Here is a 26,835-nt window from a genome sequence, read left to right as displayed (position 1 = left end):
CTCTGATTAGCCAGTCGTCGAGATAAAGCGACACCCTCACTCCCTCCAAATGTAGCCACTGCGCCACGTTTTTCATTAACCCCGTGAAAACTTGGGGTGCAGTCGATAGGCCGAAGCACAAGGCCTTGAATTGGAAGATGTTTCCTCCCATCATGAATCGTAGATACTTCCGTGAAGAAGGATGTATCGGCACATGAAAGTAAGCGTCCTGAAGGTCTAGAGACACCATCCAGTCCCCTGGACGAAGAGCCGCTAACACTGAGGAAGTTGTCTCCATGGCGAACTTCTCTTTTCCACAAAGACGTTCAGGGCGCTTACATCCAACACCGGTCTCCATCCTCCTGAGTTCTTCGGAACTAGGAATAGTCTGTTGTAAAAGCCCGCAGAGCGGGGATCTTTCACTAGTTCTATAGCCTCCTTCTCTAGCATGAGAGATCTACTGCTAGAGAAAGGGCTTGATTCATGATGGGGTCCTTGTACTTGGCTACCAACTCCCTCGGAGTTGTCGTCAATGGTGGTCTTGACGAGAAGGGAATGAGGTATCCTTTGCTGACAATCGATAGGGACCAATTGTCTGCCCCTTTGTGGGCCCAGACGTCGGCAAATTTCAGTAGTCTGGCACCCACTGATGTCTGGAGTCCTTGATCGCTATTTCTTCCCTCTGACTGACTTAGAGAAGGTTTTACCTCTCTTAAAAGGTCTAGTCCCTCTGGTTGCAGAACCTCTGACAGCGGGTCCTCCTCGAAAGGGCTCCTGTCTCAGAGGAGTCTCTTTCTTGGCCTTGGGTTGGAAGACAGAGCGAGGTTTCCTGGCCGCCTGGGCTAACATGTCCTGAGTAGCCTTAGCTGAAAGGGCACTCGAGACATCTTGAATAACTTCTTCTTGGGAACAGAAAAGAAGGAGAGAGTTGAGCATACATAAGCGAGGCCCTTTGCGCATGTGACACTGCCTTCGTGAGAAACGAAACAGTAGACAGACCGTTTCTTAATCACTCCAGCTCCAAACAGTGAGGAGACTTCACTCGATCCGTCTCTCACTGCTTTATCCATGCAAGTGAGGATGCAGTTAAGATCTTCAGGAGACAGAGAATCTGGGGTCTGGGTCTTATTAGCCAGAACACCTAAAGACCAATCAAGGAAGTTGAAAACTTCCAGGACTCGGAACATTCCCTTCAGTAGGTGGTCAAGTTCGTTCATTCCCCACGTAGTCTTGGCGGACAAGAGGGCGGAACGACGAGCAGAATCCACCAATGAAGAGAAGTCCGAGTCCGCAGACGAAGGGAGAGCGAGGCCTAAAGGTTCTCCCGATTCGTACCAGAATCCCAATCTGCCAGTCAGTTTAGACGGAGGGAAAGAAAAAACCGTCTTCCCTTTCTCTTCCTTAGAAAGGAGCCATTCCCCAAAACCTCTAAGCGCCTTCTTCATGGAAACAGTAGGTTTCATCCTTACACAAGACGAAACCTTCGACGTCTTCGAAGTGGAGAATAACGAAAGAGGAGAAGGAGGAGCCACAGGAGAAAGGATATCTCCAAACTCTTGCAGGAGTAACTCTGTCAGCCTCTTATAGGAGGAAACAGAGGAGTCTTTTGGTCCTTCTTCTTCTGAGGGGTCCTGTTTCTTCCTGAGCTGAAGAGCCCTCATGATCCTTAGAGGCGGCGCGACTATTCTTAAAGTCTCTCTAGAGGAAGTAAGACGTATACGTCTTGGAGACAATGCTTCAGAAAATGTGTCTACTTGCAACATCCTTCTTGTCTGGAGGAGTGCGTTTCCCAGATTCTTGGAGCCTAACAGGAGTAAGTCGGCTGTCAGGCGCAGAGCACCTGTTTGAAGAAGAGCTTCTATCAGGCTCTTGGCGCCTATCCAAAGGAGAGCGGCTACCAGGCGAACAGCGCCTGCCATACGAGAAGCGCCTACCAGGCTCTTGGCGCCTGAACCGAGGCGAGAGGATCTCTGGCGACGAGCGCCTACTAGGTGAGCGCCTACAAGGGGAGAAGCGCCTGCTAGGCTCTCGGCGCCTGACTCGAGGAGAGTGAAAGTCAGGAGAAGAGCGCCTGCCAGGAGAAACGCGCCTAACAAGCTCTTGGCGCCTGTCCAGCGAAGGGCGCCTGTCCGATTTAGGGCGCTTGTCAACCGGAGAGTGGAGGCGAGACGAGGAGCGGCTACGAGGCGAGTAGCGCCTACTAGGCTCTTGGCGCCTGTCAAGGGGAGCGATCCTGTCTCGAGAAGAGCGTCTGTAGGGTGAAGATCTCCTACGCGCAGTTTGCTCCTTGTCCGAAGGAGAAACCTGTCTGTCAGGCGAATGGCGCTTTGACGCAGAAGTGATCTTGTCGAAGCAGAAAGTCTCCTGCGAGAATCCGAACGCACAGGTGAGTGCGCCGCTTCCGTCGAATAGCGAGAGTCAGGAGAGGGGAGCCTGGACTTCTTTACAGGAAGCGAGACGTCCTTCCTACGACGAGAAGACACGCAAAGAGAGCCAGCCAGAGCCGAAATCTGCGCCTGAAGGTTAGCCATCACCCTTGCAGGAGAATTCACAAACTCGTGAACAGGTGACGAGGCTCGATCTCCGCTCGGGGAACGATACCCCTGAGATCTCTACGCTTCTTCGCTTCCACCTCAGGCTCTTCCGAAAAAACTTCAGGGCTGGAAGGGCGGGCGCAGGGAGCGTTCCAGGCTCTCTTCGAAGGGCGCGAGGCTTCCGAAGAGCTCCATCCTCGTTTAGGAGAAGGCGAAGGCGAAGACGAGAAGCATTGGTGCAATATTTCTCTCTTGGAGCGATCCAAGGTAGCCTGGGAACGATCAACAGGAGCTACCGAGGGGACGCCTGACCGTTGGGGATGCTCCCTAACCTTCCTGCGGCTTTCGACTTTCCTCCTCCACTGGGACTGGGAGTCTGGAAGAGGTCTAGGCCTGGAAGCATTAGGGAGCCGATCAGACGCACCCTCCACTGCACTGGGTTCACTGCACAAATCACTATTGGAATCACTCTTACCTTCTAATTGTTTGATTTTCCTCTCCATACTGCGAATGGTGGCTTTCATGGAGGCCACTTCCGAAGGCGCATCTTCGGCTTCGGTGCAGGGAGCAGGAGCTGAAACTGACAAGGGAGCTACTTCTAAAATAGGATTATCTATATCCAACTCGCTAATACGAGATCTACTACTGCTCCTGGAAGAAGCTTTCCTAACTTTATCCTTTTCAAGCTTCCTCAAGTAGGAAGACAAAGACTTCCATTCATCCTCATTCAGCTTTTCACATTCATTACAACGGGATTATTAAAGGTGCATTCATTCCCTCTACACTTCAAACATACCGTGTGAGGGTCTACCGCAGCTTTCGGTAGCCTCACCTTACACTCAGTCATACAACAAACTCTAAACATAGCAGTTTTCTTAGTATCAACATCAGACATCATGAATCCAAGAAAAATCCAAAGAAAAGTCCAATAACTGTCCACAAATCGCGAATGCCAGGCCAAAAGATCGGGTACTTCACCAAAAGTCCGTAGAAACAATCCAGGGCGAAAACGAGAAAAGAATCCAACTGTCAAGATGGTACCGACAACAGGTGTGGTCGACACCGACGACAGAAAAAATCTGACAAGAAAGGTATGTTGGTTCTTACACCCGCTTCCCAGCGGCGGGTAAGGTAGATCACCTGACCTACCTGTCGCGTTAGCCGCGAGTTTTGAATTCTGTCGTGACGTCAGAGACGTAAGCTAAGTATATGTCTGACAGGAAAGTTCATGTACAAAAAGTAAGATTTTCTTAGGATTTTTTGGTGATGTTCCGGCTTACGACATTTTTTTCTAGTGCAGTAACATAAAAACTTATCCCACAGAGACACTGTAGCACAAAATATCCTTCCAGAAAAAAAGGGACAAAAATTACTGTGCAAACTTGAAAAGAAGCCATACGAAAACACACCACCACACAGCCAATTTTACGTACTCCAGAAACAAAGAAAGTGATGGATGACGCACCAGATTTTATCTGTCATCAAATAAGAGCAAAAGCCTTCAGACAGACAGTGGAAATATCAATCCAAGGCCTATTTTCAACCAACAACTTTTTCTAGATTGACAGACATCTGGAAACCCACCTGTCCAGTGAAATAACAATGACAAAAACAAGAAGCTAACTGACAGCCCTATTCAGAATTTCCTACAAGGTTGCAAAGAAGATCTAAACAGCATTACTGACTAGGAACCTCTGTACAATCATCTTTCAACTTAGACCTAAATGTACCTGCTATATCAATGTCTGTCTGCACAAAAAGTGAATACAGTTAACATGTATATAATCCTTATGCAAATTAAACACCCTTAATTCAATTATTGCTATATAAGGCTACATATAGTCTTTTCAAGACCATCTTACAAAAATTACCTTCACATTACATCGTACATATTTAACTAAATGATAATTTGATAGATTCTCCATCCAAACCCTTGTGAACAAATGGGAGTTTTTATGCCAAGTTAATATCATTAAAATGAAATTTCATTAAGTATTACAGTTATTATGATTATTTTCAAAATAATCACAACATTTAACCATTTAATCACAATTTTACTTATATACTAAGGAGACAGTACACCATCTCATATTCCTTCATGATAGCAAGAAATATTTTATATAAATATGCAGAGAGAGGGAGAGGAAGAGAGAGAGAGAATGAAAAGCAAGTACGTACCTGGGATCCCATACCTCATCCCCCTGGGTCCTTTTCTTCCTTTCTTTTCCTCCTTCAGGTGGGTGGCCACACTGCAACTGCAATTTGCAACCCGGAAGGTGCCAGCAGGCAAAGTAATTTCAACCTTTCCAAAGCTGTTGGGAAAAAATTATTCAATTAGAATTACAAGTAACAAGTACCTGAAACACAACAAGAGATGGCATAAAATCTGAAATAAAAAAAAATAACCATGATGAATGAAATAAAATTAGCAAGTTCTCAAATGCTGATGCTTAATAGATGGGAGCCATGCAACAAAATTTAGTGAAATTTTCCACTGTAAATTTGCTGATCATAAAAAACTGAAATAATACTGTAATACTCCCATAAGTTCTGTTTAATTAAATGTGAAATTTACATACTACTAAATGGTCAAAGGAATTCAAATATGTACTACTAATTCCATCATGCATATACGTAATTCTTTCTCCTACAATGAACAAGTACATACTGCAAAAACATTAAGTTTTACACTATGAAAACCTAATGCAAACTTGAAATATAGTACAGGCAGTCCCTGGGTTACAACAGTCTTGGCTTACGACGTTCCGAGGTTACGATGCTTTTCAATTATATTCTTCAGAAATTATTTCCAGGGTTACAACGCATGTTCCAGGGTTATGATGCATGTTCCAGAGTTACGACGCCTACAAATGCTAATCTGGCAGAGGAAATATGACACCAAAATGCAAATAATCAATGTTTAAAGGTTTTTTTTTTATGAAAAATGCAATAAGAATGCAGTTTGCATAGTTTTGAATGCACCTAAAGCATTAAAAGTAAGGTTTTCTTAGGATTTTTGACAATGTTCCAGCTTACAACGATTTTCGGCTTACGACGCGTCTCAAGAACGGAACCCCCGTCGTAACCCGGGGACTGCCTGTACTTGATAAGCTTTCCTGTAATGTAAATTGTTCCCATGGACAAAATGTATAATTATTACCATTTTTTTTAAATCTGAGAGACAGAAAAGTGTAGGTCCCTAGTTTTTATGTTAGTTGGAAACAGTGATAGGAAAAACTTCTGTGAGTACTGTGATTCTAATAGACAACAGTGTAACCGAAAGAACGTTGAATTCATCTTTCAAGAAACTGAGTTTTAAATCCAATAGTACTATAAATCGATTTAAGGGCATTGAGGGGAGCTTGGAAAACTGATTGGCTTTAAGGAATAGACAACACTTGACAAGAGAGATTCTCTTAATATGTATACCATTAGTAAAATGTTAACTTTAGGATGGAGTTTTCAAAGCTTATGGCCATTAAGTACTGTGTCTTCAGTCAATGCATTGAAATCTAATGGAGTGCGTCCTCAACTTAAGGAGGGGATCTATTCCAGCGCCACACTGTAAGTTGATTTATGCCAAATGTCCGCTGTAAGTTAACAGCATTTTAACAATGCTCACTGTGCCATAACTTGATGTTGCATCAAGTTATAGCACTGTTAACTTGATGCTCAACAGAGCTTACAGCAATATAACCTGACACTGCATCAAGTACCGTTAATGCCAATGAAAAAGTGTCGTAAGATTGAATCACTGTAAGTCGAGGATGCACGATCTATTTAAAAAATTTTCAAACATTTAATTTTACTTAGTCTCAGTGCAACAATACTGTATGCATGTGTCGACAAGACACAGCACAGAAACCTAACATTTAGGTTACAAGAACCCACAGGACTGTAGCATAAATTTGGCAGGAAGCTAATTATGCAAAATTTGTAAATAAGAGAAGTTTGTAAAATCATTCAAACCACTAAAGAAAACAAAAATAGAATTTTAGAGAATTTTGAACCAAAAGCTTCCAAGAGAGGATATTCAAAATCTGAGTACATATGCATGCTAATGTAAATAACCAAAGTCCCCTCAGCAACCAATGTGAGAGAGTAGGAATTTGAAAAGGCTTGAGAGAGGAATTGCCACAACTGCATCTTGGAGACAAGAGGCCTGAGCAAAGTAAGAGCTGAATGATGTTTGATTGAGGAAGGTCTAGAGAATAGATAATAAAGAGGTGGTGTTTCTTGCATTTTTGCACCTCAGCTTGGGACTAGCAACCTCTTCTCTAGCCCTGAAAACCTTGGTTACAATGATTATATGAGTGCAATCCAAAAAATGTTTTGGTTTCTGGCTTTTTCTGTTAAAATTTGGGCAATGGAACATCCAATCTTTCCTTTCCCTCAACATCATTTTCATTTACAGAATTACTGTATTAGTGCTCATAATGTTATTTTTCCATGGGCAAGATTACAGTCTACTAATTTGATAAACAAAATAAAACATAAAAAAGCAGAGGATGCCAACTAAGCAGTTTAAGCATTAGTTATGCAGAGATTACCAAGTTGAATGGTTATTTCTTTACTTGCTTATTTACTGTTTAGTTGAGTGGTTTTAAAAAAAGTAATTCTCCATTCTAGCCTCACTTCCAATGAGCATCAGGTAAAAGCACCTTAAAAACTGCAGTTGGCAGTTATTAAATGTGGCAGTGTTAAATGTGACATTTAACACTGATTTCTCTTAGACTGAAAGCCACAATACATTCTATTCACTTTTATAACAGTCTGATTTTTTAATTTAATAATCATGTTAGTTTACTCCTGGGCTATGACACCATATTACTCCCATAACATGACTAGATGAGGATAAATGGAAGAACTATAACACCGCAGACAGGGAAGTTACATAAAAAATACCATCTTCCCTTAACTGATAAATTTTGAAAAAATCTGAAAACTTTAATAATTTTGGTAATATTGTATACTAAAAAAAATTGTTCATAGGAGGCCCTAAGTTTCCTGGCAACAATAACAGACCAGTCAACAGAGGTGGAAAAGACTTTAATCAAAAGAACTGTATGACTCCTTACTTTTTAGTACCCATCACACATTATGTATATATCTCAGTCTTGAGTCCTATACTCTATCAGTGTCAATGTGCACTATATGTACTGGCCAGGACCAACAAGAAGAAAATTCTTTGAAAATGGTTAGTCTATCTTATGGAGCCCCTCTAGGACCATGACAGTAACTTTTAAGAGGACTCACAGCAGCTACCAAAAACAGGTTTTTCCTATGTCAAAACATGTTATTGTTATAATACAATTAAGTTTGTTCATACTTACCTGGCAGATATATATATAGCTGTATTCTCCGAAGTCCGACAGAATTTCAAAACTCGCGGCACACGCATGTTGCGGCCAGGTGGTAGTACCCATTCCCGCCGCTGGGAGGCGGATATCAGGAACCATTCCCATTTTCTATTCATATTTTCTCAGTGCCACTGTCTCCTGAGGGGAGGTGGGTGGGCACTTAATTATATATATCTGCCAGGTAAGTATGAACAAACTTAATTGTATTATAACAATAACATTTTGTTCATGCAACTTACCTGACAGATATATATATAGCTGAATCCCACCTTCGGATGGTGGGAAGAGACAGAATAGGATTTGTAGGAAACTTAAATTAAGTAGATGATGTACACCTTGGTTCCTCACCTGTTAGCAAAGTAGACTCTGTGATTACTGTCACTTAAGCCTGCTTGTGCTTAATCAGAGTTGCCAGCCAGGTGGAGACCTGTAGTGCTGGTGCGCTCTGGATGCTCTGTCAACGGGGACGTGACCTCAACGTGACAAGACCATCGAGCCATACATATGAGGGCAACGAAGCAACTGACCACCACCTGACCAACTATCCAAGACCCCCTGAACACTAAACTAAGAGATGGGAGATCTTCACACAAGACTCACCACAACCAAAAACACAACAACTAAAAACTAACCTAAACCTAACTAAGGGATAGGGAGAGAGCTACCTTCAGCCCCCAAGACTGTGTCTGCAGAAACGTATGGCCCAAGAGAACAACAGTCCTCGTATATCGTTCTCACATCTCTTAAGTAGTGTGAGGCGAATACTGAATTGCTCCTCCAAAAGGTGGCGTCAAGGATGTCCTTGATCGGACATGTTCCTTTGAAAGGCAAGCGAGGTTGCGACAGCTCTGACCTCGTGAGCTTCACTCGCAAGAGGCTCAAATCGGTCTTCTGGTAAGACGAATGAGCCTCTTTTATCACGTCTCTCAGAAAGAAAGCCAAAGCATTCTTGGATAATGGTAGATCGGGTCTTTTTACCGAACACCACAGATTATCTGAGGGACCTCGTACCTCCTTTGTCTTGCGAACATAAAACTTTAGAGCCCTGACAGGGCACAGGGCTCTCTCAGGTTCTTGGCCCACAAGGCTTGTCATACCCTTAATTTCGAAGCTCCTGGCTACGGGTTAGAACGGGTTTTCATTTTTCGCTAAGAAAGTGGGACTCAAAGAGCAGACAGCATTGTCACCTTTGAAGCCCACCTGTTTACTAATGGCTTGAATTTCGCTAACTCTCTTCGCCGTCGCCAGAGCAGTTAGGAAAAGAGCCTTCTTCGTCAAGTTCCTAAGAGACGCTGCATGGAGAGGCTCGAAAGGACTCGACATCAAAAGTCTTAGAACTAAATCTAAGTTCCAAGAAGGAGGCCTCGCCTGAGGTATCTTGGTTGTCTCAAACGATCTCAAGAGATCGTGAAGATCTCTGTTGTCAGTAAGGTCTACGCCTCTGTGTCGGAAGACTGCTGACAGCATACTTTTATATACCCTTGATGGTTTGGGACTGCCAGCTTCTGCACATTCCTTAGGAATAGCAGGAAATCGGCTATTTGGCTCACAGAGGTAGTGGAAGAGGAAATTCCCTCCTTTCTACACCATGCCCTGAAGGAAGCCCACTTCGACTGGTAAACAGCTCTCGATGAAGCCCTCCTTGCGTTGGCGATCGCTTTCGCAGCTGCTTTAGAAAAACCTCTCGCTCTGGCCAACTTTTCGATAGTCTGAACGCAGTCAGACCCAGAGCGGAGAGGTTTCGGTGATATCTTGCGAAGTGGGGCTGTCTGAGTAGATCTTTCCTCCAGGGCAACGTCCTCGGAAAGTCTACGAGGAAGGACATTACCTCCGTGAACCCCTCCGATGCCGCAAACTTCCTTATGACTTCCCCATGATCTTGAATGGCGGGAAGGCATACAGGTCCAGGTTCGTCCAGTTCCAGAGCAGAGCGTCTATAGCGACTGCTCCCGGATCCAACACAGGGGAGCAATAAAGAGGCAACCTCTTCGTCCTCGACGTCGCAAATAGGTCGACTAAAGGACGTCCCCACAGTTTCCATAGTTCCCGACAGACGTCTTGGTGCAGAGTCCATTCCGTCGGCAGGATCTGATCCTGTCGGCTGAGAAGGTCTGCTCTGACGTTCTGGACTCCTGCGATAAATCTCGTCAGGATCCTGATTCGCCTTGCATCTGCCCACAGCAGAATCTCCCTCGCTAAGTAAAATAGAGGACGGGAGTGTGTACCTCCCTGATTCTTTAGGTACGCAAGGGCCGTGGTGTTGTCCGAGTTGACTTGGACAACTTTTTCTGCAACCTTTTGCTGGAAGAACTGTAGCGCCATGGAAAACCGCCGCTAGTTCCTTCACATTGATGTGCCAGGACACCTGTTCCCCCTCCAGGAGCCTGACACTTCTTCCCCTCCCAGTGTTGCTCCCCACCCTCCCGACACGGATGGCGTCGGAAAACAACACTAGGTCGGGGCTCAGAAGCTTTAGGGACAAACCCTCTCGAAACTTCCGAGGATCTAACCACCATCTTAGATGGTTTTTCACCGATTCGGTGATCATAAAGGTCGCATCCAGATCCTCTTTGACTCTCCATTCTTCTGCCAGGAAAAACTGGAGAGGCCTGAGGTGTAGTCTCCCCAGGGAAACAAACTTCTCCAGCGAGGAAATGGTCCCCAGCAGACTCATCCACTCCTCGCCGAGCAAATTTTCCTTCCCCAGGAAGGCCGAAACTCTCTCTAAGCCTTGCAGCTGTCGTTCCTGGGACGGAAACGCCCGAAAAGCCACTGAATCCATCTGAATCCCCAGATACACGATGGACTGTGTTGGGGTCAGATGCGACTTTTCGAGGTTGACCAGAAGTCCCAGGGACCTCGCCAAGGCTAACGTGAACTGAAGGTCCTTCAGACACCTCTCTTCTGACGATGCTCTGACTAGCCAATCGTCGAGATACAGGGATACTCTTATCCCTGCAGAATGTAACCATCTCGCTACGTTCTTCATGAGCATGGTAAATACCATCGGAGCCGTGCTTAAGCCGAAACAAAGGGCTCGGAATTGCCAAACTTTGTCTTTTAACACAAACCTCAGAAACTTTCTTGAAAGAGGGTGGATTGGAACGTGAAAGTATGCGTCCTGTAGGTCCAAGGACACCATCCAGTCGCCCGGTCTCAAGGCTCCTAGAACAGACTGAGGCGTTTCCATCTTGAATTTTTTCTTTTCTATGAAAAGATTCAGCCTGCTCACGTCCAAGACTGGACGCCACCCAGACGACTGCTTTGGTACCAGGAAAAGCCTGTTGTAATATCCTGGTGACCCCAGGTCTAAGACCTGTTCCACCGCTCTTTTCTCGATCATTTGATCTAAAAGATCGAAAAGAATCTGACGTTTCTCCCCTTGATATGACGGGGAAAGATCTCTGGGAGTTGTGGATAGAGGAGGAGGGTCCAAAAAGGGGATCTTGTACCCCTGTTCCACTATCTTGAGGGACCAAGCATCTGTATCTCTCTCTCTCCACGCCCCCGCAAAGAACTTCAGCCTGGCTCCGACAGGCGTCTGAAGGACTTGATTTTCACTTAGAAGATTTTGGCTTGAAAGAAGCTCTTCCTCTTGAAAGCCCTCTCCCTCGAGGAGCATCTCGAGGAGGAGCCCCACGAAAGGTTTAACCTTCCTAGGTGGTCGTCCAAAAGAAGACGTAGTAGGGACTGCGGGACGTCTTGAAGACTGGGCCAAGAGGTCCTGGGTAGCCTTCTCCTGTAAGCTAACTGCCAGGTCCTTCACCATAGTCTGGGGGAAGAGATGGTTCGAAAGAGGCGCAAAGAGAAGCTCCGCTTTCTGGGTTGTAGAAACTGATCTAGCCGTAAAGTTGCAGAACAGCGCTCTCTTCTTAAGAAAAGCAGTGCCGAAGTGAGACACTAACTCTTCCGAACCATCCCTGACGGCCTTGTCCATGCAGGATAACACACTGGACAGCTCCCCCAGACTTAACGAGTCAGGACTCCTAGATTGAAGATCTAGGACTCCCAAGCACCAGTCTAGGAAGTTGAAGACTTCGAGAGTCCTTAACAGTCCTTTCATGTGATGGTCAATCTCCGTAGGCGTCCATGAAATCTTAGCAGTCGACAAAAGGGACCTCCTCTGAGCATCGACCCAGACTAGCAAGTCCCCACCCTTGGGATGACGAAGGGATCTTAACTCCTACTTCTCTTTGGTCTCATACCAGATGCCACCTTTCCCGATGAGTCTTGAAGGAGGAAGGGCAAAAGTCGACTTGCCCTGATCCTTCCGACGTTCCATCCAATCTTGCAATTCAACTTCTTAAAAGCCCTCTTGGTGGACAACGAAGTTTTCATTTCCACGAACTCCGGGACCTTGCAAGACTTTGATGACGAAAACTGAGAGGGTGGAGACCTGGGAGCTGCAGGCTGGAACTTGTCTCCAAAAGACGAGCGTAGCAGTCGTACCAGCACTTTATAGTCCGAAACAGAACGAAACCGAAGGCTGCTCCTCCTCAACTGAGTCCGCCGGACTACTAAGCTCTCTAGGAGAGCTTAGTAGTCTAGGAGGCAAAGGAGACTGCTCCTCTGGAGAGGGCGTGCGCCCAACGGGTCTAGCCTTCAACAAAGGACCTTCGAGGTTTGGGTGTAGCAGCTTCTTCAAAGCTACCGACCTTCTGTCGATCCTTAGCGCTTGAAGAACGAAGAGCGTCTTGACAGCGCTGAGCGTCAAGAGAGGCTACTCTAACTCACTCTAGAGAAGCGTCCTTACGCTTCCCGCTAAAGCGTCCAGCTTTCGCTTTCCAAGCGTCCTTCTGGGCGTCTCGAAAGCCTTCTCGTAAGGCCAAAGCGTCTATCAAAACGTCCCGACGAGCGTCCTCAAAAGCATCCTGCCAAGCGTCCTCAAAAGCGTCCTCCAAGGCGTCCTGCCGAGCGTCCTCAAAGGCGTCCTGACCGCGGCCCGAGCAGGACGTCGAGAGGGAAGAAAAGCGTCCTGTCCATGAGGACTTCCTACAAGTAGAACGAGATCGAGGAAGCTCCGACGGAGAAGCAAGCGGAGACAGAGACGAACGAGGAGAAGGAGAAGGGGACTGCTTCGTCCTCTTGACAGGCAGCCTGACGTCCTTCCTACGCTTAGGCTCGACTGCTGCTGGGCGAGTCTTCTGAGCCATTAAAGCTGACAATTGGTCTTGAAGAGACACAAGAATATTCTTAGTTGGTGAAGAAACTAGAGGAAGTGAAGAGCTGAACCTGCGAGAAGACGAGGGGGCGAGGGACGCCTCCTTCCTTCTCATAGGTACAGCTACCTGCCTCTCCGAAGCGCGAAAGAAGTGCTTCTCAGCGTCTCCTCAGATGACGTCCTACCTCTCTTCTGCGGAGGAAACGCCTCATACGACGCAGGTGAAGACCGCAACGATAACGGTGAGAGAGGACATGAAGCGTCCTCACTCGGAAAAGTCCTTTTCAAAGGACGCGAGTCTCCGAGCGCTCCACCCCTTGCGCGGTGAGGGCGCCTCAGAGGACGAAAAAACAGTCCTTAAGGATGCGAGCCTGAGCACGCTCCTTGGCATGCCTGGGACTAACACAGGTCCTGCCGAAGGGGACGCCAGATCGGTGGGGAGCCCCCGTAACCCTCTTGCGGCTTTCGACATATCCACTCCCTGGAGTCCTGGGAGTCCGATAGAGGTCTAGGCCTAGAGGCATTATGGGCCGATCTGACGCCCCCTCCACAAACACTAGGGGCACGATCACAACAACCTTTTAATTGAGCCGGTTTCCAAGGCCAACACTTTAGATTCTAGAGTGCGTAACGACTCTAGAATCAGAGAAAGGGCATTACCTTCTCCAGACACAGAATCAGGGCCCACAGGCACAACACAGGATTAGGTGAAACAAATTCTACTGGTGTTAATACAGGTGAAATGTTACTTCCCTTACCTTTCGAAGAACCGCTCTTGGAGGAAGCCCTCCTGATCCTATCGCGTTCCAATTTACGCCGATAAGAATCATACACTTTCCATCCATCATCGGTCAAACCTTCGCATTCATTGCACCGATCATCCAATAAACATGCATGCCCCCTACACCCCATACATACTGTGTGTGGGGATCTACCGATGATTTAGGTAGCCTCACCTTGCAATCACTCTTCACACACACTCTGAAACTCACTGAACTTGATCCAGACATCACGTTCACAGAAAAGCCAATCCAAAATAAAAAAACAGTCCACTATCGCGTATGCCAATCCAACAATCCAGAATCAATAACCAAAAGTCAATCCAGATACTTAGAACGAGTCAATCCAAAAAATCCTAGGCGGAGGTCTGTAAACAGTTGTTTACCGACCGGCGACAGAAAAAATATGAATAGAAAATGGGAATGGTTCCTGATATCCGCCTCCCAGCGGCGGGAATGGGTACTACCACCTGGCCACCCACTGTGTGTGCCGCGAGTTTTGAAATTCTGTCGGACTTCGGAGAATACAGCTATAAATATATCTGTCAGGTAAGTTGCATGAACAAACTGTTTTTTAAGAAATACTTTTCATTACCCACAATATGTTTTATCGAGTTCTTGGTGTGTTAAAAAAGTAACTACCACCAAAATTTTACTTTAGCTTAGTTGCTGTGCACAAGGCTGAGAAAAGTCATAATTTGCTGAGAAAAGTCATAATTTGCGTAAGGGAAAATTCTCTAGCACCTGCTGAGTCCAGTTAAAAAAAAGCACAAGGATTTGGTAACAACAGGAGTTAGCCAAGATGGAGGAAAGGAGGAGGGCACAGCTGGCCTGCCTTATCCCATCCTGGCTAGAGCACTTTATGTACTAGTTTCCTGTAGCCGAGGTAATTAAATGACGGGTGGCTTGAGGTGGGCCATATACGTTAAGACCGCAGGTTTGGAAGTTATGATATACAAATTGACTTAAAATTTGTCATGTGTTCATATACTAAACAAACCTTTTCTTAACAGAAGGGAGACTTACTCTTGGAGGAAGGATAGAGAAAGCCTAAGAACTGAATGGAGGTTCAGTGGTCCCAGGTTCACTTCCTGGCCAAAGTAGTATATAGAATGGAGCCATATGCCTCTGATCTGTTAAGTAAAAGGTTACTCAGCAGCCAGACATCTGGGTTAAAAGACAATATGAACTCCTGTTACAATGTGCCTTGTAGGAATATAAAGAACCTGTAATTGTCCAAGACAACAAAGCTTATGTTAGCTACCATCCTTGATTGTTGCCATTTCCTCTCTCCCCTTGTAAGAGAGAGGAAGGGACTTACTTCCATATGTAGTTTGTATTGTGTAGGAACAATAAAGAAAAAAAAGAAGCAATGGAATGGAGCTCTCTCTTTCTCTCTCTTGCTTGGCACAAGATATGTCATAGTGGTAACACTCTCTCTCTCTCCGTTTTGACTGGAAGGGTTAGAAGTATGTACGTATATTTTAAGGGTATGGAAGGGTTAGAAGCACTTACGTATATTTTGAGGGTAATAATGTTTATGATGACTTTGAAATTATATCAATACAGTAACATCATTTGAAAGATTAATAAAGAATGTAATAGGATGATAATTTATGGTATACTATTTGATGTAGGATGATAATTAAGGCATACATTTGCTATTTGAACTTTCATGATAGGCAGATACAAGCGTTTTTTTGAGGGAGTTCTAAGTATTCATGGATTTTAACTATTCGTGGGGGTCTGGTGTGCATCCCCCATGAATAAGGAGGTCCACCGTACTTGTTGAATAGTAGCTCCAACTGGAGAGAAACCCCGTCGTTGACGACACCAATCACAGAAGACAGCCCACTTTCCCTGTTACTACATAGCTGTAGAAAACCTCCTGAGATAACTAGACATTTCTGACACTGATCTACGAGAAAAGCCTCTCGCTCACAGAAGATACTGGATAATCTTCAACTGTGAAGAGATAGGGACCCTAACGACTGGTGAAAACTTAAAGTGAGGTTGGCATAGTAAGGAATCTATCAGTGCTTCTGTCAGCAAGGCTAGTAGATCAGGGAACCATTCTGTGTGGCCACAATGGAGATATAAGGGTCATCTGAGGTTCTGAGAAATCATCACTCTTGATAACTTGGTGGATGAGGCAAAAGCGGGGAAAGGCGTACACATCTAGACTGCCCCATGGACGTTGAAAAGCGTCCTCTGCCATGGCCCAGGGATCTTGAACGACTGAACAAAATACCTCTAGTTTTTTGTCGTCTGGTTGCAAAAAGTTTTACTGATGGCCTTCCCCATAGATGAAAAAGCTTTTCTGCCACTTCCTGATGCAGTGACTACTCCGTTCCCATAACCTGACACTGACTACTCTGCTTTTTTGCTACCACATTCCTCTTGCCTGAGATGTATCTGGCTGAGAGATCCACCTAGTGAGAGACTACCCACTGGTGCAATTGTACTGTTCAAGTCATGAAGATGGTGAGATACTAGTCAGTCTTGACAGACAGGACAGGAAGAGAAGAATGAAAAATAAAACGACAAAAGAGGTGCTAACAAATCAAGTGCTAATAAATCAAAGGACTACCTGAACAGATGCCATCATAGAACCTAACCTGAACAGATGCCATCATAGAACCTATCATAAAAATTGTCTATGGGACAGTGTGCAACGTCTCAAGGCATGAGCAAGAAAAATGTCATTGGTAATTCCACATGGTGAGAGCCAAAGCTTGCTTTACTGGTAATGTTTAAAGACCATGTAGGACTCAAACATTCATGATGACCAAGTCCTCCTTTGAGAATAAGCAAAGACTGAGTTTTGACATGATAACCAATATTTCTTGGAGTAAAACAAATTCTGCACCACAACTGAAACAAACATTTCAAAGATTAATGATGCAAGTAATAACTTTTTGTCTCATGAAACTAGAATTGGTCCAGCATGTTATATTCAGAGGTGACCACTCTGGTTCTTTTTTGTAATAACATAATGCTGTGACATATATCAATACACATAACTCAATTTTAACATTTTCAAGCACCATGAATCAAAACCCATTTCCTTCTGATCACCAAAGTGGTTTCAACAATGGTAAACTCACCAAGATTTGTGACTTAAAAGTTGGACTAAGTATTCCTTGCAATGTTTCTTCAATCATTTTCTTTAACAATTATTAATTTTCACTTCTTTACAAAGTTGTCAAAAGATGTATGTATGTTATGTTGGTGCAGAGAGGAATGGCCATTCTTTTTCCTAGAACTTTCCAGGAAAAAAAAAAGGGCTCATACACTTTTCCTGAAAAAATAATGTGAAAATCTGTGATACCACAAGTATATGGCTTAAATGATAAAACTATGAAAGCTGAGTTTTCTGACTCAGGGGTTTTGATTACACAACTTGACAGGGTTTTGACATTCAACAAACAGCTCCTTTGCACTCTTTACTAATTTCAGATCAGATACCTTTGACAGTGCCATTTACTATAATAAAAGTTTTAACAAACCTCTAAGTAAAATTCTTAGAATTTTATGGGGGTTCAAAAGACCTAACAGCACAATATAAAGACAAAAATAGAAGCAAGAAAACAGTCTGAGTCAGACTGTACCTGAGGAAGGCAACAAAGCACTTGCAGAAACTTCAATGTATTGCATGTATTTTTGCAGGAACTTGACATACTGAGAGAAATTCCAGCCTCCCCCCCAACCCCCACACGCACAAAAGAAAAAGTGTAAAGTTAAAGTCATTCAAGATACTGCTGTAGTGCATTGTAAGTGTGCTACCTGCATAAGTTCTCTAGCTTACCTTCCACCTCATTCTGAAATGTTTTCTGTTTTCTATACTTATTAACTATTCCCATTTAATCCATCCAAAATGATGTTCAATTGTATTACTTTTTCCTGCTTTGACCAATCAAAAACAATACATATACAGTACTCAACAAAATATTAGGCCGCTTAGCATCAAGTGGCCTAAGAAATTTTGTTAGCCCATTAGGCTGTTTACATGTAGAGAAAGGTAGTGGAACTTAGACACTGACAAGGAGAGAGCGCTCAGTCACTTGTTTGGTGGTTTAATAAGCTGCTGTATATATTTTTTGGTCAACTCTCCCACTGCAATTTTTGCCTACTACATATCACTTTATTGCCCTCGTGACCTTAATATGGGCCAAGACAGTGATTTGAGTCAAGAGATAATAGCAGAGATATGTGCATTGAAGCAATCTGGCCTTAAAACAAAGCAGATATCGCATCAGCTGGGTGTGAGGAGGTATTCAGTTTGAAGCTGGGTTGCCAGATTTAACATAGGTGGCAACCATGAGATTCTGTCTCAGAAAAAGCGCCTTGGTCTTCTTAGGAACACCAGGCTGCTTTTTCTGAGACGGAGTCTCATGGTTGCCACCTTCATTAAATCTGGCAACCCAGTGTCGAACAGAATGCATCATCACTCCAGCCGATGCAATATCTGCTTTGTTTTAAGTCCAGATTGTCTCAAGGACATATCTTTGCTATTATCTGCCGACTCAAATCACTGTCTTGGCCCATACTGAGGGCACAGGGGGCAATAAAGTGATACGAAGTAGGCAAAAATTATGGAAGGAGCGCTGACCAAAAGATATATATAGGCTCTTATTAAACCTCCAAACATGTGACTGAGCGCTATCTCTTTGTCAGTGTCTAAGCTCCACCCCTTTCTCTACATGCTGTAACCAGCCTAATGCACTGACAAAATTTCTACCCAACTTTTCTGATCCTTCAAAATTCGACAAGATATTTAGCGCACTTGACGCTAAGTGGCCTAATATCTTGTCGAGTACTGTAATTTGAACTGGTCACCGTTATGTGATCTGTGGATACTTCATGAACAGTCAATTGGACCCAATTCTTTGGTTCAAAGAATAAAAGTCAATACATACAGTGTACTAACAGCTTAACATCTCATTTGAATGTCCTAACTTCAACAAACAGTAAATGTTGACTTCTAGTAATATAAAATTAAAGAAATTTTGTGGGAAGGCTATGCCTTCTCAATTTATTCAGTGATTACATTTTTAATGAACTGAAAGTTAACATACAAAATTTGAAATTTATTATTATAGTCATAAGCCTTGTGCCAATTTTATGAGAGTTCAATATTGCAAATCAGTGGACTGCTTCAAATACCTAATAATAACAATTCACACACTCACTGAAGAACAAATATTCTTTAAATTATAAAACACATAAAATGAAAAGAATTAGGAACTGTATAGCTAAATACAGTCCAACATAACCTTTAAAATACCCTCCTGCATACTATACTGTATACAAAGTAGCAGTGGGTGAAGTTCGAATTGGTAAGGCTGTCAAAAGCAATGATTTAAGAACATTCAAACTTTCTCTCTCTAGCAAACATTCTTGTACAATACTGTACCCCAAAAAACGATATTGTTATGATACAATAAAGTTTTATACATACTTACCTGCAGTATATACTTAGCTTTAGACTCCATCGTCCCGACAGAAATTCAAATTTCGCGGCACACGCTACAGGTAGGTCAGGTGATCTACCGTCCCGCCGCTGGGTGGCAGGAATAGGAACCATTCCCGTTTTCTATCAGAATTTTTTCTCTACCACCTGTCTCCTGCGGGGAGGCTGGTGGGCCATTAATCGTATATATCTGCAGGTAAGTATGTATAAAACTTTATGTATCATAACAATATCATTTTTATACATTCAAACTTACCTGCCAGATATATACTTAGCTGATTGGCATCCCGGTCGGTGGGTGTAAGAGACAGCTAAATACTGAGTAGACAGGTAAACAACATACGTTGTAGGTAATAAATAAATAAAACCTTGGTTCCTATCTGTTTAGACGGAGGGTTGACTACCTAGCTATTGCTTAGGAGTCTACTCCGTCTCAAGAGCCTCAGCGAGGATGTGACCTATGGCTAAGAGTTCTTGTAGGTCTGTCAATGGGGTCTTATCCACTTACTCAACAGAACCTAATGGCCTTTGTCAATGGGGTCTTATCCACTTATATGACAATACACCTATGCCTAGTGGCATAATTAAGGAGCACAACACCGATCCCAATCACCTGATCCTAACACGAGGGTTAGTGCTTAATTTGAAAAGAGTTATCCCCAAACTCCTTTCAAACAACCCCAAGAAAAAAAAAAAAAAAACAAACACTACGTTAAATAAAATTAACTCACTAGTTAAGGATCAGTGTCGGCTCCCTCTCCCAGCAACGTATCCGCAGACACGTATAAACCAAGAGAGAAGGATCTCTCTTAGGTCAACTTGACATCCTTCGTGTAATGGGAAATCAACACAGAGTTGCATCTCCCGTATGTGACAGCTAATATGTCCTTTATGACATATTGTTATGGAAAGAACAAGAATTCGCAAAGCTAGCACTTCATGCGCTTTAAATTCTCAGCTGTTTGAAGGAATCATCAAGTCACTTATGAAGTGCTTTAGAGATCACACTTGTCTCAAAGAAGACCACGGGTTTTTGTTCTTTCACATGGATCTCTGGATGAAGCCTGAAGCCTGTCTGGCGCCTCGTGCCTGTCTGGCGCTTCTAGCTCAGGCTGGCGCTTCTGGCGCATTGCGCCAAGCTAGTTCTTATGGAGCTTTTGGCGCATTGCGCCAGAAGCGTCTGGCGCCCTGTGCTGGGCTGGCACTTATTTGGTGCCTTGCGCCTGGCTGGCTCCTCCCCACTTGCTGGAGCTTCAAGCTTGGTAGAGTCTTGAGGCTGCCTGGCGATGTTCATCTCGGACACTCTTATCCGTCTGATTTGTTCGCCTCTGGCGCAATTGCGCCAAGGTTGGAGGCCCTCTCCTTCTCCACATCAAGACAATGACAGTGTTCCTTCGAACTGTCTGCCTCTGGCGTTTTCTCGCCTGTTTTGGCATTTTGCGCCTGGCTGGCGCTACTTTGTCCGAAAGTCCTGAACAACCACAATTGTTTATCAGGAGACTGGAGAAGGGTGGAAGAAATTCTTCCACTTTGAGCTTTTGGCCTCTAGGCAGGGGAGGTGATTGTAGTCAGCTCCATCCAGTAGACGATAGGATATCTAACAGTACGAGAGAGAAGAGTCTTTCTCCGAGGAGGATCCTTCATGAGTACTTCCGTTGCTAACAAGATCTCTTCTTGCATGTTGATGAAGTTTCTCATTGCAGAATCTTCCCTCTCCTTGCCCGAAGGAAGGGAAGGAGCCTGGAAGTCGAAGGAGACTCCGAGCTGAAATTGGGCGGACCCCTGATTTCTTAGCTTTTATTATATCCCTCTGAATACCTTCTGGGAAGCATTTCGAGCCCTCATCGCACCCCAAAGACTCTGTAGGCAAACGTTTAAACCATCTCTTCTTCTGTAGATGAAAATGTAAGTACCCTGTCTGGACAATGAGAAAACTATCTGAAAGCGTTGAGTCAGGAATAGAGGGTTTTAGTTCTTTTGCCAGACATACTATGCTGGCAAGAACCCATTGCCGAGTCTCCATTGAATCTGATGCGAGATTCCAATGCACAAAAAATTCAATTGTCTTCTTGGTAGTTTAGGGCCCAGAGAAACAAAGAATTCCTTCATAAAATTTCTTAAAGAAGTTTGATGAGGAGTTCCATCTTGTCGGAAAAAAGAATCTGTGGGCCACCGAAAGATCCCATTCGAAGTACATGATATCCTACTCTTGTCATATTGAGGTATCGTATAAGATCCTCCCGAAGATCTTAATCCTCTGCTATCTCTATTTTCCCCTGTAGAGACAGAGTATAGCCTTTTACTGCATTCTTTGATAGCAGATATATACAGAGTGATTCCTCCCTCTGAAAGGGAAGAAAAAAACCGCTATGAGGTTCACAGAGGTATTGGGAGAGGCCAGTTTCCTCATTCCATCTAGCACGATCTGCAGCAATTCTATTTCACTTGGCTATGACTCATGTCATTTACCTTGAAAAATCCTCTCATTCATGTCCACTTCGGTCAGTCTTCACGTAGACAGACTCAGAGTGGAGATTGTTAAGGTCCATTTATAATAGATACTGATAGAAATATCCAGACTCTTGGAAAAGCCTTCCGAAACATGCTGTGAGAAGAACGTGACCTCCGTGAATCAAACCTCTCGAAGGCTAACATGGGGCGAAAGCATCATCCTCTCTTCCTCTGACTCCATTAATTATCTTAAAATATCTGTTAAGAATTTATATATATATAGGGGACAAAAGACTAATATAATGTTTATTCCCCTTTGAAACTGGGATGGTGTATATTGCTACCTTTCTTGGTTTGAGAATAAGGAAGCATTCTAGAGGAAGCTTCTTCGTCTTCAACATTGCGAAGAGATGTATGAGGAAGACGTATCGCAAGTTTGCCACAACTCTCTTTCCAACTAAGGGTAGACAGACGTAAATAGTTAATATCGAAAAGATTCTCACGGACGTGCAACCTTGTGCAGCGAACCTCTTAAGGATCGTTCGTTCCGTGTCTGTGTTCCAAACAGGTTCTCTTGTTAATGCGAACAGTGGCGAAAAAGAGATTCCCGATTCTCCTTGAGATATATGAGAGCTGTGGAATTGGCTTAATTGATTTAAAAAAATCCTTTCGTCCTTCCCTGGGATCGAACCCCCTTTCAATTAGACGGGGAACGAAATCGGGAACAAATCGTGACTTTACTTAGCCTGCTGTCAGAGAGGCTACTGAACCCTTTGGTTTAACAACTCGCTATATCGAGTATCAAGTCCACTAAAATGCTTGCAATTCTTTTAGACTATGTGCCAGAACATATGTACCTCTGTCATGGTACCCGGCGCCATCTTATATGTTATTTCCGTTTCTTGGTAGGAAAAAACTCTATAGTCGTAATATAGTCCATTCAGGGAAACAAACTTCTGCCACGAAGAAAACGGTTCCCATTAGAATCATCCATCTCCTCACTGAGCATGCTCCGTTCTCTAATAAGGCTATGCTTTTGTAGGCATGAAAGCATTATATAATATAGTGCTCCACCTCGGTAGAATAATCTATAATTCTGTTACATTGCGGTAAACAGCATTGAAAGGTTGTAAGAGATCCTTCTATTGAAAGCTTCTTAGCAAAAACTCAGACAATGTTATTCATGCTTGCCTACAAATCCCCTCAATTCGAGGCTAAGTCCGTGATTGTAAGGGAGAGAAACGTACAGTCAGTCAATGCCAAAGGAGAGAGAGATATAACCAACAGACCAAGACCGAGAACCAGATGGTACTGTATTGGCTTACAGACAGACGAGACAGCAGTCTTCTCTCGCTGTCTCAGTACATTCTTCCTGAGTTGCCAGTTATTCCATTCAATGAAGGAATATGGTAAAATTATTCTCGAGCTTAAGGAAGTATCCAATAATGCATATTTAAGCGAAACATCCTTCTTTAAATACAGAAGCTGAGTCGGTGTTGTCATAAGAACTCTTTAAGTGTAATCCTTACCTACGAAATCCCTGGAAGGACACAGGGAATTCAGTTGGCAACCATAGAGTAATTACGGTATGCGCATATGACTCGACCATACAGTATTCCTATACAGAAAATTCTCTACTCCATTCTTTCCTTGCCGAGGCAAGGAGAGAATGGAAAATTTTACTATCTTCGTTCTTTTCGTTAATAGAACGAACTAGTATTATCCAAAGATCCCAAGTGAGAACCGAAGATCGAAGAGAATCTTAAGCTTCTAATCTCTTGGACAGAAGACTAAAAGGACATATTCTACCGAACGCGGCTATTAACTTGGAAGACTGCCTCTAATGCAATGAATGAGAGCTCCTCCGAATCTTGTCCAAGAGAGCTATGCTAAGTATTGAGATCTTTGTGAATGAGAACTAACCCATTAAGATACAAAGAGTATAGGGAATTTAATCCAGGCACTCGTTAAGTCTTCATGATTTCCAAAGAAATCGCGGAAGGGACAGGATTCCAGTTCAGATCTAGGGTTTACGAAAGGAAAAATTGATGTTCCCTTTCCGCAGTCATTCCCTAACGCCGATGAGTAAGAATGGAGAGAATCCACGTTGAGAGGAACTGCCTGTTACAGCAGTCTTCTGAATATTGGAGAAGGGCTTCTCTCAGTATAAGAATCATTCTGACAAAAGCGACGGCCATCTGTGCGACATCTTGCGCCTTTGTAGGTCACTCACGTACTGAAGTAGAAGAGCCCCTATTTGGTGAAAAGACTGCGGAAAAAGACACTCTCTGTTCCTTTGGAAGAGAACTAGAAGTCTTTTCTATTCTCTTGCACGATACAAACAGATCTTTCCGATTTCTGAAGTCCCGAAGAGGAAGATCGTTTCCGACGAGGAAGAACTGTTGGAAGGCGACCCCAGCCTAAAAGATTCCGCATGTCTGGAACGTTCCGCTTTGGTGGAAAGTTTCTCTTTGTGCAGAAGGTTCCGCGCACCTGGTAAGTTCCGCGCATCCGGAAAAATATTCCCGCTTGGAAAGTTCCGAGAGTATGAAAGGCGATCCGCGCCTGGAAAGTTCCGTGCGTCTGGAAGTTTCCGCTTGTGCAGAAGGTTCCGAGCGCTTGCAAAATTCCGCTTGTGTGGAATGTTCTGCGCGTTTGGAAAAAGATTCCTGCTTGGAAAATTCCGAGCGCCTGGAAGGCGATTCGTATCTGGAAGCTTCCGAGCGTCTGGAAAGTTCCGTTCTCTTGGAAGGAAACTCACGCCTGGAACGTTTCATTCTTGTGGAAGGTTCCGTGCGTCTGGAAAAAGATTCCTGATTGGAAAATTCTTCCGCTTGTCTGGAAAGTTCGGAACGTTCGGAATGTTCCGAGCGCCTGGAAGGAAACTCGCGCTTGGAACGTTCCGTTATTGTGGAAGGTTCCGTGCATCTGGATAGTTCCGAGCGCCTAATAGGCTCCTCACTCTTGGAAGGTGACTATCTTGCTCGGAACGATCCATGGAAAGATCCTTCTGTTTGTCTACTTGATTCTAGGAAGGCTCTTCGCTCTTGGACATTTGTTTTCGCTTTGAAGGCGCCTTGCGCCTAGAAAGCTCGTCTCTGTTAATCTCCTCTCCCGGAAAGTTCCTCCTGCTTGGAAAGGGCTTCTGTCCTGCCTGGCGCTCCTCGCCAAGATGGTTTCTTCTAGGGCTGAAGAAAAACCACTCATCTATAGGAGCTATTGCTTGGGAGAAGGCGGAACATTCTCAGGAAGCTCAGACACAACTCCGCGCTTCATGGAGAAGAAAGCGAAACAGGAGATCAGACTCTGGTTCTCGCTTGGAGGGAGGAATGCGGCTTGCGCTTGGACTGTTGGAACGCGGCTCGCTGCTGGCTGCTGGAACGTGGCTCGCGCTAGACTGCTGGAACGCGGCTCCCGCTTCTAGCCCAGATGGCACTTAGTGTTCTCTTAACTTTCCAAGAACACGCTAGATCGTCCGAACTCCAAACATGTCCATTCTATGTGTTTTCGGATGTAAGATGAAGAATCGAATGAATAGACGCACATTTTTTAAGGATGCCTTTGCAATGGCCTTCCTTGGCAGTCTGGGATGCTCCAGATCCTGCCGAGGGGAACGCCTGATCGGTGGAGATTCTCCGTAACCTCCGTAAGGCTTTCGACATTCCTTCTCCTCTGGGCTTGGGAGCTTGGAAGAGGACTAGGCCTGGCCGGGAGCGAGATGGAGCCGAACAGAAACGCACACCCTCCACTGCACTGGAAACACTATAGTATTCACTTCTTACCTTTTTTTAAGAGCTCGCATTATGAGCTCTCTAGATTTATTCTTCAAATTTTCACATGATGAATTTGTAGTTTCTGTGAGGTAAGAAGGTGATGAGGATGCAACAACTACTAGTATTGTTAATACTCTAATTGCTCGTTAATACGAGACATATTAACGCTTCTAAAGGAAGCGTTTTTTAGTAATATGCTTTCTGACTTCCTTGAATAGGAAGTTAGAGTGTTTAAATTCCTCAATCAAGCTTTTTAACACTTCTTACACGTATTAGTGAATAGATATTAAAGTTTCCCTTTATTGCAAAATATGTGAGTGTCTACTGACAAATTCGGTAGTTTCACGTAAATTTTTTCCTTCGAAAACTCGAAGCTATTAAAAAGTTACTAAAAGCGTATGCCGAACCAAAGACCCAGTACTTCCCTGCAAAAGACAGCACAGAAGATCGATGGCGATGAAAAACGAAAATCAAGTCAGGAGGTACCGCAAAATGTTGTTTACAATACGGCCGACAGAAAAATTCTAATAGAAAACGTGAATGGAATGGTTCCTCTTCCTGCCACCCAGCGGCGGGATGGTAGAATCACCTGACCTACCTGTAGCGTGTGCCGCGAAATTTGAATTTCTGTCGGACGACGGAGTCTAAAGCTAAGTATATATCTGGCAGGTAAGTTGAATGTATAAAATTAAACTTACCATACTGAATATCTTGCTGTGAAAGAAGAACTTCTTGTACATGAACTAGTGGCAATAAGGCAGCTTTACACTATCTCAAGAGCTGATAGACCCATTGTGTGTGTTCTGGCAAGCATATGGATAAAAGGTATGCTGTCAGAGTCAGAAAGGAGGTTTGCAATTTCAGCAAGATGTCCAGCATTACTGGCACCACTGAAATGGATGAGGGAACTAGTATTCACCTACAGCTCCATGAGGTAACAGCCAGAAAGATGTGCTAAACTGAATTCAGATGACTGGATCACAGCAACCTTTTAAAACCTCCAATAGAATCCACAAATATGTCCTAGAATGGATTCTTGCCATGCTTGGTATGGTAGATTGATGTATTTGATGATCTCGGAGCCTCCCTGATGAGTAAAAAGGGTTTATTCAATTACTACTATATATGTCTACACTGGTTTCACAAAAAGTTATAGAATTACAATATATTGACAGCAGATGAAAATAAATTCTATTCTTATAAAACTGATTAACAACAGTGAAAAAATATTGAAGAATAACAAATGTAAAATAATAATAAAAGATATGCATCCATAATTGTCTAGGGCAAAAAAGTACAGTTTGGGAGAAAAGATCTCCTTTCCA

At 43.9% G+C, this 26,835-nt stretch overlaps 1 long non-coding RNA gene across 1 annotated transcript in view; it reads right to left on the bottom strand.

Annotated features, from left to right (window-relative positions):
- Nucleotides 1-26,596, bottom strand: part of LOC135222627 (uncharacterized) — a 50,140-nt gene extending 23,544 nt beyond the window's left edge. Inside the window, exons 1-2 of the long non-coding RNA XR_010316301.1 lie at nt 26,209-26,596; nt 4,692-4,825 (exon numbers count right to left, since the gene is read on the bottom strand). This is a non-coding gene — a long non-coding RNA (uncharacterized LOC135222627). The remainder of the gene's footprint in view (nt 1-4,691; nt 4,826-26,208) is intronic.
- Between the last annotated feature and the right edge of the window lie 239 nt (nt 26,597-26,835).

This window comes from Macrobrachium nipponense, chromosome 8 (genome assembly GCF_015104395.2).
Source record: "Macrobrachium nipponense isolate FS-2020 chromosome 8, ASM1510439v2, whole genome shotgun sequence".
In the NCBI taxonomy this organism is placed as follows: Eukaryota; Metazoa; Arthropoda; class Malacostraca; order Decapoda; family Palaemonidae; genus Macrobrachium; species Macrobrachium nipponense.
The sequence above is the reverse complement of the archived record's forward strand: the minus strand, read 5'-3'. Positions and strand labels throughout refer to the sequence as shown.